At 36.3% G+C, this 17,981-nt stretch overlaps 1 non-coding gene across 1 annotated transcript; it reads left to right on the plus strand.

Moving 5' to 3' along the window:
- The first annotated feature begins 16,958 nt into the window (after nt 1-16,958).
- On the plus strand, nt 16,959-17,065 carry LOC121209170 (small nucleolar RNA R71). The gene has a single exon (XR_005904287.1). It is a non-coding gene; the product is annotated as a small nucleolar RNA R71 (small nucleolar RNA).
- Nucleotides 17,066-17,981: the final 916 nt, after the last annotated feature.

The following is a 17,981-nucleotide window of genomic DNA, read 5'->3' on the forward strand; positions in this document are numbered from 1 at the left end:
ATGATACATAATCTAAAGGTCTTTAGAGGGTTGTACGTGGCTTTGGTAGGGGTGGGGTCACAAGCTGAAAGAGAAAGTTAGAATCGAGATTGAATTGAAAAATTACCTAACTAGAAAAATACTAAAACTGAAAAATTACATTCCTAATTAGATGATCCTAGAATTGAGCTTTTCTTCATGGATAACATCGTTTTAATCCAAGCATTGCATAATTTTGTCATATGCTAGACGACAAATCTTAATTGCATCACTTCGTTTCTTTTTTAAGAACAAAAAACTTTGCTAACTATCAAAAATAAAACATAGCTAAGCAATTTATTCAAATCAAATCTCGACAAAAATAAGGATCAAATTAATTGAGGGGATTTCAACAATAATGGGTTATGGGTTAATATTGAGGGTAAATCAATGAATGACTTGTTAGGCTCAAGGGAGTTCACTAAGGGTTAATTATGAAGGTAGACTTTTATGGAGTGAGTGGGTTAAACCTAAGTGCCTTTATCATCTTGACATATCAAATCCATGGTGTGGTCTTGACATGCATAATTGAAGCAAGTTCTAGAATAACAAATCAATATTGACGCACTCATAGCAACAATAAAAGTGAGCATGAAAGAAATAATATATGCTCTAAAGGCTCAAGATCTCACAAAAATTGTGGCTTTTTGATGTTAACCCTGTGAATTTTAACTTCAAGATAATACCTAAACTTGGGGAAATAACCTAAAAATTTTTAATTCTCAAAAATCAACTTATCATACTTGATTCTCTAATTTCTTAAATTTTAAACGATCAATGCATAAATGCCTATATTTTAATTCAAGACATATCAATAAAAATCACAAATTGATCAAAATTTCATTCTAATAGTGATATGAGTGAGTCACGTGAGAATAAGACACAATTTAGGGATTTTTCAGATAATGATATAAATAACCCCCCACACTTAAGATGTACATTGTCCTCAATGTACAAAGATAGATTTATTGAAAAATAGAGATATAAGATCATAAGATAGGGAGAGAAGTGAAACTTCCTGAATGTTAAATGGAATCCTTGAATTGGAGTCATGGAAAGTAATCGGCTAAAGCAAGGGTGAGATTGGAGGAGGATACACCGGTGGTGGTAGAGGTTGTTAGTCCACAAGTCCTACGCCAAAAGAATATTATAGCTGGTGGTAGCTATGGTCATGGTCAAGTAGGGCATGGCAGTCGTGGAGGACCTTTTCCAGTGGAGTTGCAAATTGCTAAGTAATAGTGAGCTTTGGAGCTCTTTATAACTGCGATAGAATCACTAATTCTTTAGGAAATATAAAGTGGCATGATTACCCGTAAAGAAATGGCTGAAAACATAAATTACATGATATAAATTGTAAAACCTAAAGATGAAATAAAAATAGTATTAAAGAGAAATAAAATGAAAAGTAATTGAAAAAGATAAATAAAGATAAAAGTAAAAATAAAAATAAAAATAAAAAGTCTTCAAAAAAATCTTCATTGCCAGATGGTTCGCGAGGTGGGGGTGGCGATGAGATGTGCAGGTGCTGAAAAATTTGATGTAATGTTGCATCAATGTGATCAAAGCGCTGAAAACATTGTTGCTCGAATCGAGTGAGGCGATCAGAGATGTTAGAGAGTGAAGCAGCCGTATGAACTAGACGATGAATGGGTAGTGGCTGAGATGGTGGATCCTTGTGAGGTGGAGGGCCATCATCAGTAATGTCCTCTGGGTCCTCCTGCTCAGCTGACCGGACGAGGCGGTACTAAGGAGGATCAAATCCATGTCGTCGCTCGATCAACCTCATATGGAGCATACTCGATATGCTCTGACATCTGACTGATGAGGGTGAGGGAGGATGCTTGCACCGTCGTGTTGGGGAGATCGAAGTACCGCGCCAGATGAGTCACATAAGGGCCGATGGAAATGACTCCCATCTTGTGCCTGTGACACCCCTAATATGACCCTAGTCGGGAAGTGGTCTCGGGACCACAAAATCGAGTCACAAGAATAATTAAATGTTATATTTTATGCCTATTATAAGTGAAAGTGTGTGTGTGAAAATTTCATGTTTTGATTTTTGTCTTTTAAATGTGAAATTAATTAGAAAGGACTTATGTGTGAAACTTTGGAAATGTGATAGGTTAAATGGTAGTGGGCAAATAATGCATAGTGGAAAAAATGTAGACTTGCATGTCAAATTCCCCACTTTAGAGGAAGTGGCCGGCCATGATGGTATGGGATGAAAAAATATATGCATTTTGTATTAATATTATAATGACTACATGGTTTCATAATAGGAAATAAGTATTAGAAAAAAAAAGAAGGCCATACATCCTTGCCTTGTTCATGTGAATGTTTAAGAAAGAATGGAGAAAAATCCTTTGAGGATTTCGGCAATGGAGCAAGCTCAAAATCTAAGGTAGAACAAAAGGGCTCTTTGATATTTGGCTTTGGTGATTCTAATTGGAGGTATGTTTAATTTTATTTCTTGATAATTTATGTGAAATTGAGTCAATTGCTAAGCTCCTTTCATAGCCCATGACTCAATTTTTGTTATTGGTTTGAAGTGATGCATTCGGCTATGGGTTGTAGAGTGTCTTGGTGGGTGTTTTGATGTTTTTGTTATGAGGCATTTTAGATTTGGCCTTAGTGAAAATGAGTGAGGAAATTTGAGTTGAGGATAGAAGATAGTAAACGAATGTTCAATGGATAATTTGATACCAAAATTCATATGTTTATGAGCTTGTTTTTGAAAAGTATGTTACATGTGAGTGATTAGTTCATGAAGGGATTTTCGGTTATGTTGTTTTGTATGAGTAATGGATTGTTGAGTTCATGCTATTATGAATAAAATTGATTAAGAGAGACTTGAGATAATTAAATATGCATGTTGGTGGTAAGATGAGCATTCGGTTTTTATCATGGAAGCATAGGAAGCTTGTTAAAGTTGAATTTTAGAAAAGTTAAATGTGTGTGTGCTTGTGCTAGTGCCGAATGTGCCTAGGGTGATTTAGCATTGAGTTTGGTGTTATATGAATTGAGTTTTATGGTTTTGGATTTTTAAGTGTTGTTAAATACTTTGAATAATATATATAAGTGGCTTTGATATGTGAAACTCGGCCAAGTGGTTATAAGCATGATTTTAGAAATTCAATGATATTTGGCCGATTTGAATAATTCATGGCACCCCAAGCAAATTAGTTTTAGATGTTAATAAATATTGACATTATTTAAAAGCATATTACCGAATGTGATTTTAGTTAATGATTCGGTTATGAGTGCTGATTTGTTTTATAATTAGCCGAATGTGTATATGTATACTATGAGGTGGTTTAGCTTAAAGAAAATTAAGGTGCTCGGAAGGTGATTGTCGTGGATAGTTTAAGTAATGAAATTTAATTTCTGTTATGTAAAGTGATGACATTGTTGTTTGCAAATTTGAAGTTAAAAATTGTTGATTGAGCATCAAGAGCTTATGGAAACAAAGTCGGATCGTGGAAAAAGGGAAATTGGTGGAATAGTCGGAATTGACGTACATTAGCGATCGAGGTAAGTTTTAAGTATTAAAGCCTATAATGTGATTGAGTATGATATGATAAGCACATATTAAAAGAATCATAACTCTATTGTAAATTTTTATGCATATAGCCTAATGGCTATTATGAAGTATAGGTAAGTTATTGATATGATATGTTGCCAAATGGATATGATATTACGAAGTGCTAAAAGGATATGTCAGAAGAGTAAAATTGTGATAAACCTGCTTAGGACAGCGGCAGTAACATGAATTTAGAAAATCACCATAAATTGTTGGAGTTGAATTAGAGGCTGAATAAATTATGAAATTAAAGCTTAATGAGTCTAGTTTTTTATAAAAGAAACCGTGTAAGAAAATATATTTCCAATAATGAGATATTTAAAGTTGCGTGAGACAGTGCAGAATGACACTGTATTCCCCTGTTCTGTTTTTAGAAAATCATTATAAATTGTACAAAAATGGTTATAAGATAAAATTTATATGCTTAGACTCCTTAATGAGTCTAGTTTCAAATGAAATCAAATACAACACATTTTGAATTCTGTAAAATGAGAAATCGGATTCGTAGTGAAGAGTGGTCAGATTAGTCAAACAGTGAAACAGGGGAAACTTTATGAAAAATCTGGTAGTGATTGGCCAAACCTAAAATTCTGAAAATTTTATGTATGGAAGATATACGAGTCTATATTCAGGGAAAATTAACGGCAAGTGATATGGAGATTTGTAGCTCCAGTTATAAATAATTTAGTGACTACTGCTCAGGAAAACAGCTCGTAGTGAATATGTGATTTTGTTGTAAACATGGATAAAACTTGTTTTAGTTACTCATAAGCTATTGATTAAACCCATACGTGAATTCTAAATCGTGATATTGTAAAACGATACATGAGTGTTAGATGGATCTTTGATATTAAAATTTGTGAAATTGTAAGTTTATGAGTATTCGAATATGAAATGATAGTATGGCGTGAAATTGAATTATTCATTGGGAAATGATTAATGTAGATTCGGCCAAGACAATGTGTATACATGATAGTATATGTGATATGTGAAGTATATTTGGATAATTGTGATGTGAATGTATATATATGTGATAAGGCCTAATGGCCGATGTGATGAATGTGAAAGTGTATATACATGTGATAAGGCCTATTGGCCGATGTGATGAATGTGAAAGTGTATATATATATGTGATAAGGTCTAATGGCCGATGTGATGAATGTGAAAGTGTATATATGTGACAGAGCCGAGTGGCCAACGTGATGGATGTGAAAGTGTATAAATGTGATAAGTCCCGAAGGGCAATTGTGTCAGTACTATATCCGGGTTAAAACCCCGCAGGCTTTATGCGAGAGTATTATCCTGATTAATGTCCGTAGGCTTCGTGCTCGTACTATATCCGAGCTTTAAAGACCCGACGGCTAAATGCTAGGATTCAAGTAAGACTTTGATATTGAGTATCTGCATTAAGTTACCATCAAATAAGTATTATGTATTCAAGATGTTCAGGTACGTATTACTTACTCATCGGTGGAGTGATTTCGAGGTGAATTATCAGTATCAAAGAGGTAGGTAAATGTGATTAATATTATAACTCCAAATGTGAGAATGTGCTTTGGAAATATTTGACCATCTAGGTCATTATTATTCGAAAGTATATATGTGGCAGCCAAGTGTTGCGTTTAATGATATTATAGATCGAGATGAAGCTCTAGATTAACTTCATCGAACAGTTGAAATGAATGACCAATAATAGTGATTGAGAACATTTTGTCTTGCTTAAAGCTTACTAAGCATTAAATGCTTACTCCGTTCTTTGAATCTCTGTTTTATAGATTTTGGTTCGTCAGCTATCGGACTCGGGATTATTGAAGTCGAAGTCGCCCACACTATCAAAGCCCTTTTGGTACACTTTTGGTTGAACTCTGAAAATGGCATGTATAGGACTACCCTTTTGTAGTGGGTCATGGACCCTTTGGATTTGTATAATTTTGGATAGCCATGCGAAAATGGCTTATATATGTTTGAGCATAATGTTATAATCAATTGGTATGGATATGGTTATTGAGAGGTGTGGATATGCTTAACAAGGATTGGCAATGGGAATGGTTAATCACTATCATAATTTGTGCTATTTATGCTAAAAGGGCTAGTTGAATCATGGAAACTATGAAATAGGTAAAGTCTACCTTAAAGGCAGATGCTGACAGCAGCAGTGATGTAGATTTGGAAAATCACTAAAAATAGTAGGATTATAATTAAATAGTGAATAAATTATTTAAATGAACCTTGATGAATCCACTTTCATATGGAAGAAACGAAACGGTCATATGAGTGGTATGTTAAGAGATAATTAGGTTTTTGTGAGACAGGGCCAGAACGGTTTCTGGATTCCCTATTCCGACTTTGGAAATTCATTATAAATTAACCAGAGATAATTAGGAGTCATACCATATATGTATAGATTCCTCTTTGAGTCTAGTTTCTATAGAAACAAACGGAATCAGCATTGAAGCCCTGTACAGGGAGATATCCAAATCGTAATGCATGAAGGTCAGTGTAGTCGCACCCTATAACAGGGGAGACTTTAACTAATAAACTGTACTAATTGTCCTGACAAAAAATTCTAGAAAAAAATATGTAGATGGACATGTGAGTCTAGTTTTAGGGAAAAATTACGAAACTGATTTTCGAGTTTTAGAACTCAAGATATGATTTTTAAGGTGACAGTGACACAGTTAGCCAACTGCCTGGAAATCTTTAAATTGGACTGCAAAGAAGTGATTTAAGTCTGCAAACCCCTCGTGTCCGACTCCGGCGACGGACTCAGGTACGGGGTGTTACAATTTTATTGGTATCAGAGCTACGGTTTAGTCGATTCTAGGACTACCGTAATACGTTTGGGTCTAGCTATACATGCCATTATGTGAATATTTGATAGTGTGGTGATTTCTGACAATTGAAAATGTGTTTATTTATTGTAATGAATTCCGATCCCGATCAAGCTGTAGCAAGCTTCTGACTATGAGAATTTGTGATATAACTTCATTTAGATATGCCTAAATTATTAAGTTGATCAGGTACGTATCATGTACTCGTATTTGAATTTCGATTTGGATTGGATTATAAGGGTATAAGTGATGCAATTTTGAAGGAGTGTTATGACTATAAATGTGATTTTTGTATGTGGCTATGGAACTGGAAGTTGAATGGTCGATAAGCATGTTGTGTTTGTATTCAAGTAATGTAAATGATATACTAATGTGTATCGTTATATGTGTATATGTATGTAGAGACGAAATTGTCGAATGTAAAAAGGCAGTGAAGCGTATAGAGTGGTTGGTTTTCAGCACTAAGTGTGCGGGCAATAAGTGTTCACGGTTGTGAGATTGGCACTAAGTGTGCGGGTAATAAGTGTTCACGGTTGTGAGATTGGCACTAAGTGTGCGGGCTTGAAATGCATGGCACTAAGTGTGCGAGTTTAAAGTACATGGCACTAAGTGTGCGTGGTTGATTATTAAGCACTATGTGTGCGAACCCACTATATATATATTTTCTATCAATTATTTATATTAAGGGTGTGACCATACCAAGTCGATTTCGGACAGCGGAAAGGGGTAAGTTCTTGAGTAATAGAGCTTAAATTATGATTTGATTAGATCATGTTTTAAGCAAATCAAAATCATGCTCTTTGGGTGTGGCTATTGAGCCGAAATTGCAAGAACGATAAGTGTCTTGTGTTTGAGTTTTGCTAATGAAAATGAAATACGAATGTGTCATGATTTATTGTTAAATGTGCATGGTTATTCGAATGATGTCCGGGCTAAGTCCCGAAGGCTTTGTGCTAACTGACCATATCCGGACTAAGATTCGAAGGCATTGGTGCGAGTTACTAAATCCGGGCTAAGTCCCGAAGAGCATTCATGCTAGTGATGTATCCGGGCTAAGTCCCGAAGAGCATTCATGCTAGTGATGTATCCGGGCTAAGTCCCGAAGAGCATTCATGCTAGCGATGTATCCGGGCTAAGTCCCGAAGAGCATTCATGCTAGCGATGTATCCGGGCTAAGTCCCGAAGAGCATTCATGCTAGTGATATATCCGTGCTAAATCCCGAAGAGCAATCATGCTGGTGACGTGTATTCGGGCCTTCGTGCCTAGTAGGCTTCGTGCCGGTAATTTGAGCAAAGTTTAAGTATTCATTACTATACGAATTCAAATTTAAATGAGATGATATGTTTAAAAGTGTACATACATGATGTTTATAGACTTGGTTAAGTCATTTCAATGTGTAATAACGAATGAATAAGAGCACTATGTGTGTGAATGATTAGAGGCACCGTGTGTGTGCGAATTCCTTTAACCGAGCTCTATGAGTGCGAGATCGGTCAGTGGGCACTAAGTGTGTGAAGTGGAATTCATGTAAGACCTCGTTTGGGATGAAGGCATTGATTTGAGATAGTGTGTAAGACCATGTCTGGGACATGGCATCGCTCGATATGTGAGCATTTGTAAGACCATATCTAGGATATTGCATTGTAAGAGCTATATGTGCTTAATGAGTATCCGTAATGATTTCGAGTGATTCAACGGGTATCGTTAACAGTGATTAAATGTGCTAAATGAACTCAATGTTCAGGTATGTGGAAGTTGATTTTCTGTTGGAAATAGGTTAAGTTGAATAGTGAGATATGATGGAGTGATAAAGGATATTTATTGGGATGTTTGAGTATATGTGTACTTTCGGTCAGGTTACAGCTTATACGTGAATGAAAATGTGGGTTACAAATATGTGGGTTGATGATGTGAATTATACATATTAATATGTGCTTAATATGTGTTTGAAATGCATTTGTGAATTAAATTAAGTGATTATTACTTATGAAATCAAGAAAATGAGATATATGTGCATACTTGTAGAAATGTTTATGTATTTGTTTTAAGATAAGAAAATGATTTTATAGATCGATGCGAAATCAATAATGAATTACAATTGCCATCGATGAGCTAATGTTTATATGAATATAATTCAATAAGAGGACGTTATCCTAAACTATGCATCGGTAGAAATTTTCGGGGACGAAAATCCCTAAAGGGGGGAAGAGTTGTGACACCCCTAATTTGACCCTAGTCGGGAAGTGGTTTCGGGACCACAAAATTGAGTCACAAGAATAATTAAATGTTATATTTTATGCCTATTATAAGTGAAAGTGTGTGTGTGAAAATTTCATGTTTTGATTTTTGTCTTTTAAATGTGAAATTAATTAGAAAGGACTTATGTGTGAAACTTTGGAAATGTGATAGGTTAAATGGTAGTGGGCAAATAATGCATAGTGGAAAAAATGTAGACTTGCATGTCAAATTCCCCACTTTAGAGGAAGTGGCCGGCCATGATGGTATGGGATGAAAAAATATATGCATTTTGTATTAATATTATAATGACTACATGGTTTTATAATAGGAAATAAGTATTAGAAAAAAAAGAAGGCCATACATCCTTGCCTTGTTCATGTGAATGTTTGAGAAAGAATGGAGAAAAATGCTTTGAGGATTTCGGCAATGGAGCAAGCTCAAAATCTAAGGTAGAACAAAAGGGCTCTTTGATATTTGGCTTTGGTGATTCTAATTGGAGGTATGTTTAATTTTATTTCTTGATAATTTATGTGAAATTGAGTTAATTGCTAAGCTCCTTTCATAGCCCATGACTCAATTTTTGTTATTGGTTTGAAGTGATGCATTCGGCTATGGGTTGTAGAGTGTCTTGGTGGGTGTTTTGATGTTTTTGTTATGAGGCATTTTAGATTTGGCCTTAGTGAAAATGAGTGAGGAAGTTTGAGTTGAGGATAGAAGATAGTAAACGAATGTTCAATGGATAATTTGATACCAAAATTCATATGTTTATGAGCTTGTTTTTGAAAAGTATGTTACATGTGAGTGATTAGTTCATGAAGGGATTTTCGGTTATGTTGTTTTGTATGAGTAATGGATTGTTGAGTTCATGCTATTATGAATAAAATTGATTAAGAGAGACTTGAGATAATTAAATATGCATGTTGGTGGTAAGATGAGCATTCGGTTTTTATCATGGAAGCATAGGAAGCTTGTTAAAGTTGAATTTTAGAAAAGTTAAATGTGTGTGTGCTTGTGCTAGTGCCGAATGTGCCTAGGGTGATTTAGCATTGAGTTTGGTGTTATATGAATTGAGTTTTATGGTTTTGGATTTTTAAGTGTTGTTAAATACTTTGAATAATATATATAAGTGGCTTTGATATGTGAAACTCGGCCAAGTGGTTATAAGCATGATTTTAGAAATTCAATGATATTCGGCCGATTTGAATAATTCATGGCACCCCAAGCAAATTAGTTTTAGATGTTAATAAATATTGAAATTATTTAAAAGCATATTACCGAATGTGATTTTAGTTAATGATTCGGTTATGAGTGCTGATTTGTTTTATAATTAGCCGAATGTGTATATGTATACTATGAGGTGGTTTAGCTTAAAGAAAATTAAGGTGCTCGGAAGGTGATTGTCGTGGATAGTTTAAGTAATGAAATTTAATTTCTGTTATGTAAAGTGATGACATTGTTGTTTGCAAATTTGAAGTTAAAAATTGTTGATTGAGCATCAAGAGCTTATGGAAACAAAGTCGGATCGTGGAAAAAGGGAAATTGGTCGAATAGTCGGAATTGACGTACATTAGCGATCGAGGTAAGTTTTAAGTATTAAAGCCTATAATGTGATTGAGTATGATATGTTAAGCACATATTAAAAGAATCATAACTCTATTGTAAATTTTTATGCATATAGCCTAATGGCTATTATGAAGTATAGGTAAGTTATTGATATGATATGTTGCCAAATGGATATGATATTACGAAGTGCTAAAAGGATATGTCAGAAGAGTAAAATTGTGATAAACCTGCTTAGGACAGCAGCAGTAACATGAATTTAGAAAATCACCATAAATTGTTGGAGTTGAATTAGAGGCTGAATAAATTATGAAATTAAAGCTTAATGAGTCTAGTTTCTTATAAAAGAAACCGTGTAAGAAAATCTATTTCCGATAATGAGATATTTAAAGTTGCGTGAGACAGTGCAGAATGACACTGTAATCCCCTGTTCTGTTTTTAGAAAATCATTATAAATTGTACAAAAATGGTTATAAGATAAAATTTATATGCTTAGACTCCTTAATGAGTCTAGTTTCAAATGAAATCAAATACAACACATTTTGAATTCTGTAAAATGAGAAATCTGATTCGTAGTGAAGAGTGGTCAGATTAGTCAAACAGTGAAACAGGGGAAACTTTAAGAAAAATCTGGTAGTGATTGGCCAAACCTAAAATTCTGAAAATTTTATGTATGGAAGATATACGAGTCTATATTCAGGGAAAATTAATGGCAAGTGATATGGAGTTTTGTAGCTCCAGTTATAAATAATTTAGCGACTACTGCTCAGGAAAACAGCTCGTAGTGAATATGTGATTTTGTTGTAAACATGGATAAAACTTGTTTTAGTTACTCATAAGCTATTGATTAAACCCATACGTGAATTCTAAATCGTGATATTGTAAAACGATACATGAGTGTTAGATGGATCTTTGATATTAAAATTTGTGAAATTGTAAGTTTATGAGTATTCGAATATGAAATGATAGTATGGCGTGAAATTGAATTATTCATTGGGAAATGATTAATGTAGATTTGGCCAAGACAATGCGTATACATGATAGTATATGTGATATGTGAAGTATATTTGGATAATTGTGATGTGAATGTATATATATGTGATAAGGCCTAATGGCCGATGTGATGAATGTGAAAGTGTATATATATATGTGATAAGGTCTAATGGCCAATGTGATGAATGTGAAAGTGTATATATGTGACAGAGCCGAGTGGCCAACGTGATGGATGTGAAAGTGTATAAATGTGATAAGTCCCGAAGGGCAATTGTGTCAGTACTATATCCGGGTTAAAACCCCGCAGGCTTTATGCGAGAGTATTATCCTGATTAATGTCCGTAGGCTTCGTGCTCGTACTATATCCGAGCTTTAAAGACCCGATGGCTAAATGCTAGGATTCAAGTAAGACTTTGATATTGAGTATCTGCATTAAGTTACCATCAAATAAGTATTATGTATTCAAGATGTTCAGGTACGTATTACTTACTCATCGGTGGAGTGATTTCGAGGTGAATTATCAGTATCAAAGAGGTAGGTAGATGTGATTAATATTATAACTCCAAATGTGAGAATGTGCTTTGGAAATATTTGACCATCTAGGTCATTATTATTCGAAAGTATATATGTGGCAGCCAAGTGTTGCGTTTAATGATATTATAGATCGAGATGAAGCTCTAGATTAACTTCATTGAACAGTTGAAATGAATGACCAATAATAGTGATTGAGAACACTTTGTCTTGCTTAAAGCTTACTAAGCATTAAATGCTTACTCCGTTCTTTGAATATCTGTTTTATAGATTTTGGTTCGTCAGCTATCGGACTCGGGATTATTGAAGTCGAAGTCGCCCACACTATCAAAGCCCTTTTGGTACACTTTTGGTTTAAATTTTAAAAATGGCATGTATAGGACTACCCTTTTGTAGTGGGTCATGGACCCTTTGGATTTGTATAATTTTGGATAGCCATGCGAAAATGACTTATATATGTTTGAGCATAATGTTATAATCAATTGGTATGGATATGGTTATTGAGAGGTGTGGATATGCTTAACAAGGATTGGCCATGGGAATGGTTAATCACTATCATAATTTGTGCTATTTATGCTAAAAGGGCTAGTTGAATCATGGAAACTATGAAATAGGTAAAGTCTACCTTAAAGGCAGATGCTGACAGCAGCAGTGATGTAGATTTGGAAAATCACTAAAAATAGTAGGAATATAATTAAATAGTGAATAAATTATTTAAATGAACCTTGATGAATCCACTTTCATATGGAAGAAACGAAACGGTCATATGAGTGGTATGTTAAGAGATAATTAGGTTTTCGTGAGACAGGGCCAGAACGGTTTCTGGATTCCCTGTTCCGACTTTGGAAATTCATTATAAATTACCCAGAGATAATTAGGAGTCATACCATATATGTATAGATTTCTATTTGAGTCTAGTTTCTATCGAAACAAACGGCATCAGCATTGAAGCCCTGTACAGGGAGATATCCAAATCGTAATGCATGAAGGTCAGTGTAGTCGCACCCTGTAACAGGGGAGACTTTAACTAATAAACTGTACTAATTGTCCTGACAAAAAATTCTAGAAAAAAATATGTAGATGGACATGTGAGTCTAGTTTTAGGGAAAAATTATGAAACTGATTTTCGAGTTTTATAACTCAAGATATGATTTTTAAGGTGACAGTGACACAGTTAGCCAACTGCCTGGAAATCTTTAAATTGGACTGCAAAGAAGTGATTTAAGTCTGCAAACCCCTCGTGTCCAACTCCGGCGACGGACTCGGGTACGGGGTGTTACAATGCCGCTCTGTCTGATGGAGAATGGAGAGGGTGATGAAATAAGCAAGGTTAAATACGTGCCTATGCGTCATGCTCCATAAAAAAATAGGTGTCGTTCGTGTTGACGACGCCGGTACTCTCTTGCCGCCCTATCAGGGTGTGGGCTAGGATGGCGTGTAAGTATCGCAGTGATGGGGCGAGAGCCGATGCCTTGGAGCGGCTAGGGTCATAAGGGGCTGAAGCAGGGACTAGGGTCTTCCAGCAATTTAAGGAAGAATAATAGATGTGGCGATGGAGACTGTCAAAGTCATTGTCGTCCATGAACTCCTCCGTATATAGTCCTAATGCAACACCAAACTCAGGCACGCTCAACTTGTGAACTAAACCACCGAGACGGAACTGGACCGTGTCGGGATCATCGAACTCTATCATCACGGCTTGAAGGTGAAAGGTCGAACAGAGTTCTAATGTGAGCTCGAGATATGTTGGCTCGACGGTCTCGGATAAGAGCCCCCATGGGTCAGTAGTTAGGAGAGCTCGAACTGTGTCAGCGAATTGGATCTGCTCTATGACGGTCCAATCAATGCAACGACCCACACCTAGAGGTCTGGCCTGTAGTATCTGAAATGGTTCCTACTGGGTTTCTAGTGGAAATTAGAGGAATGGGTGCCGGATCTCGGTGGTAGGACCCGAAGAGGACGCGGCTCCTTTTGCTTCTTCAAGGCGAAGACGACAGTCTTCTTGCCTCTAGTGTTTGTCATAGTATGCCTGTGAAATAATAAAAGATAAATATTGTCTAATATTGAACCGTGAGTCAAAAAGGAAATAGAATTTAAAATAAAAAACTATAGTCCTAAAGAGAATTCCCTAATATTAAACATAACAAAGACTCAAATAAAGCAAACAAATCAGAGAATTAGAAGGAACTAAGTAATTGTAACACATAAAATGAAAAACAATAATAATAAAGGTTAGAAGGAACTAAGTAAAGAAAAATAAACTAAAATTAGAATAGAAAAACAACCAAGAAATATGAAAGAAGTAAGTAAAAATGAAAATAAATAAAATGGTTGAGGGTAAAAGAGGAAGCCACAAACAGTGGTTGGCGGTGGACGGGGTCGCTGGTCAGAGTCGGTCCAGTCGCCGATGATGGTAATGTGGGGTGTGGGTAGTGAGGCCGTGTGATTTGCAGTAGGGGCGCGTAAGGGTGAGAAGAGGGGAAAAAATGGAAAAGAAAGGGGAAAGGGGGTATGGGGAGGATGAAAAGGGAAGAAGAAAGGAAGCTAGGGGTGGTCAGTCGGTGGGGGGGGAGAGATTGCGGCGGCTAAGGTTAGGGTACTGGGGAAGGGGGTGATGAATAGTGGGGGTTTATATAGATATTGGGGCATACGGCCGTGTGCCCTTATTTCAGCCCGTGTGTTTTGTGGTTTTCAAATTTAGGCGCGTCTAAAATTCAGCCCACGCCCGTGTTCTTTGGGTGTATTGGTGCACACGGCCGTGTCCTGTTTCATTCGCTTCTCCCACACTCGTGTATATATGCGCATGCCCATGTTATTTTGACAGCTTCGACCACGGGTGGTGGGCACGGGCGTGTCGCACACCGGTGTTAATTTCTCAGTTTCTACCACGGCTTATAGCCACGGGTGTGTAGCATGCCTGTGTTGTTTTGGCAGGATTGCCCATGTCACATTACTGTGGCAACGTATCGGATCCTGTTTTTTGGGAAAAATTTGCTCTGTTTTCACAGGATAGCATCGCACCGCCATGTTGCCGCCCGTGGTATGAGCACGGCCTAAGGCATGCCCGTGTGCCTGGTCGTGTGGAATTGGAAAACTTGTGTTCAAGGACTCAGTTAATGATTTAGATGTTAAAAACTAAAATTTAAAGAAATCACACTGTTAGTGCTCGGGTTACCTCCCGAGAAGCGTTTATTTAGAGTCTAAGCTCGACTTACCTCTCTGTTGCGTGGTCATTGTGGTGCGAGGAGTTTACACTCCTCATTCCTGCTATCAATTTTATCAAAATAAGGGTTTAGATGAGTACTATTTATCTTAACCGTGTCGAATTTGGAGTGAGTTACCTCGACTGTACCGTATGGGAAAATGTTGAGTACCGTAAAAGGGGTTGCTCCATTAGGTTCAGAAGTGGTGATACGAGGGTCTGCTGCATCTAATAGTACTTTGTCTCCAGCCTTAAGTTGATTTGGTGAAACATTGAGTCTGTCATGGCGTGGTTTTGGTTTATCGTGTGTTCTCGATTTCTGTGTCCGCCATTCATCTAGTTCATCGATCTGAAGTCTTCATTTTTCATAGATGGGTCCTTTGTTGTTACTTGAACATGGCTCATGTATACTCTTCGAACGTGTTTCCTGTAATGAAGGTTGCACCACATGATCAATATTAGTAGTATGATTTATACAACCACCCTCAATATTCGATGTGTTACTTAAATTACGAGCTTGAAGAGTGATTGTTTCATTACCCACACGAAATGTGAGTTCACCTGTACCAACATCAATAATAGTTCTAGCAGTTGCTAAAAAGGGTCGTCCTAAAATCAAATGTATGTTACTATCCTCTTCTATATCTAGAACAACAAAGTCTACTGGGTATATAAATTTATCGATTTTAACAAGAACATCTTCAATGATACCCCTAGGATATCTAATGGTTTTATCAGCCAATTGAGTGCTCATCCCAGTTTGTTTGGGTTTCCCAATACCTATCAGTTTAAACATTTTGTAAGGCATAACATTAATGCTCGCCCCTAAATCAGCCAATGCATTATTAAGATCTATGCTACCAATTAAATAAAGAATCGTAAAACTCCCTAGATTTTTCAATTTGTTGGGCAGCTTATTCAGTAGAATGGCTGAGCAAACTGCGCTTAAATCCACATGCGACGCCTCATCCAACTTCCGTTTATTTGCTAAAAGTTCCTTTAAAAATTTAACTTCGTTTGACATTTGCGAAAGAGCTTTAATAAACGATAAGTTAATATATAATTTCTTTAATAATTTAAGGAATTTACCAAATTGTTCGTCTATGTGGTCTTTCCTTGACACTCTGGGGTATGGCACATGAGGTTTGTACTCTTTACTGATCGGTTTTCACTCACTGTGGTCCACTTCATCCCTACCTTTACTCACCACATTTCCTTGCCTCGGTTTTGGTTCAAGTTCAACTAATCCTTCTTTATTTTGAATGGTAATCGCATTAAGTTGTTCCCTTAGGTTAGATTCAGTGTTACTCGGTAAGCTTCCTTGTGGTCATTCAAATATCAATTTAGTAAGCTGGCCTATCTGAGTTTTGAGCCCTTGGATCGAGCTTGTTGATTCTTAAGTGTGATTTTGGTATTCTGAAAATAAGTTTCTGACACCGAGATGAATTTTGTTAGCATCTCCTCAAGGTTCGGCTTCTTTTCCTGCTGGTAAGGTGGTTGTTGAAAACCTAGGGGATGTTGTGGCCTTTGATTTCCTGTCCACTCCATGAGAAATTGGGATGGTTCCTTCAACCTGTATTATAAGTATTACTGTACGGGTTATTTTGAGGTCTAGAATTATTGTTACCCATATATTGAACTTGTTCCTCCTCGGTGCCAGGGTTGAAGGGTGGAAAATCTGGGTTGTGCATTCCTTCATTTGAATCACACCTCATCACTGGATGTACCTGAGTAGAACCATATAAACCATCAATATTTTTATTTAAAAGTTCTACCTGGTTTGACAGCAAAGTGACCGCGTCGAGGTTGAAAACACCAACTACTTTTGTCAACTTTTTTCTCATGACTTGTCACTAATAGTTATTCAGTGACATCTCTTCAATAAATTCATAAGCCTCTTCAGGTGTTTTGTTGTTTAAAGTTCCATCGGCGGCTATGTCGATGAGTTGTCTTGTTGAGGGGTTCACACCATTGTAAAAAGTCTGAACCTGCAGCCGTAGAGGCAGCCCATAGTGATGGCACCTTCTTAATAGGTCCTTGTATCTCTCCCATGCATCATAGAGTGTTTCTAAATCCATCTGCACAAAAGAAGAAATATCATTCCTTAATTTAGCCATTTTAGTCAGTAGAAAGTATTTAAGCAAAAATTTTTCGATCATTTGTTCCCAAGTGGTGATCGATCCTCGTGGTAACGAGTTCAACCACTATTTAGCCTTATTCCTCAATGGAAAGGGAAATAGCTAACGGCGAATGGCATCATTAGAAATGCCATTGACCTTAAAGGTGTCGCAAAATTCCAAAAAAATTGCCAAATGAGTGTTTGGATCCTCATCATGCAAACCATCAAACTGAACAAATTGTTGTACCATTTGGATCGTGTTATGTTTCAGTTGAAAATTATTTGCAACAATAGCAGGTTTAACTATACTCGATTCAGCTCCTGTTAAACTAGGTTTAGCATAATTATACATAGTACGAGGAGCAGGGTCCTGATTTACTGGGTTCGCAACAGCCACAGGAGGTAGCGGATTATTATGATTATCAGCTATCTCCTCGATTGTGGTTTGAATATCGTCCTCTTTCTCTTCCTCTATGTATTGTAGACTTCGTCTTATCTCTCTTCAGTTTCTGCGAGCTGTGCTTTCGATCTCACTATTAAAAAGTAGAGGTTCTGACGAGTTTCTTTTAGTCATAAACTATAAAAACCTGCCAGAAGTAAATAAAAGAAAATTTACTGATATAAACAAAATTAAAACAAAAATTAAATTGCAATAAAAAAATGGTTAAAGTAAAAAAATTAAGTGTTCCTAATATCTCAGTTCCCCGGCAACGGCGCTAAAAACTTGATGTGCATGATAAGTTTTATATTTATTGTTAATCGTACTTGAAAACTAACTATTATCACGATAAAGGCAAGTGCACCTATTGAACAGTAGTATAGCTTATAGCAAGACCGGAATGTCTAACCCACAAGAATTAAAAGTACTAGTATTAACCTTCTTTTTATTATCTAGCCTAAAAATAAGG

Source organism: Gossypium hirsutum, chromosome A10, assembly GCF_007990345.1.
Source record: "Gossypium hirsutum isolate 1008001.06 chromosome A10, Gossypium_hirsutum_v2.1, whole genome shotgun sequence".
Classification (NCBI taxonomy): domain Eukaryota; kingdom Viridiplantae; phylum Streptophyta; class Magnoliopsida; order Malvales; family Malvaceae; genus Gossypium; species Gossypium hirsutum.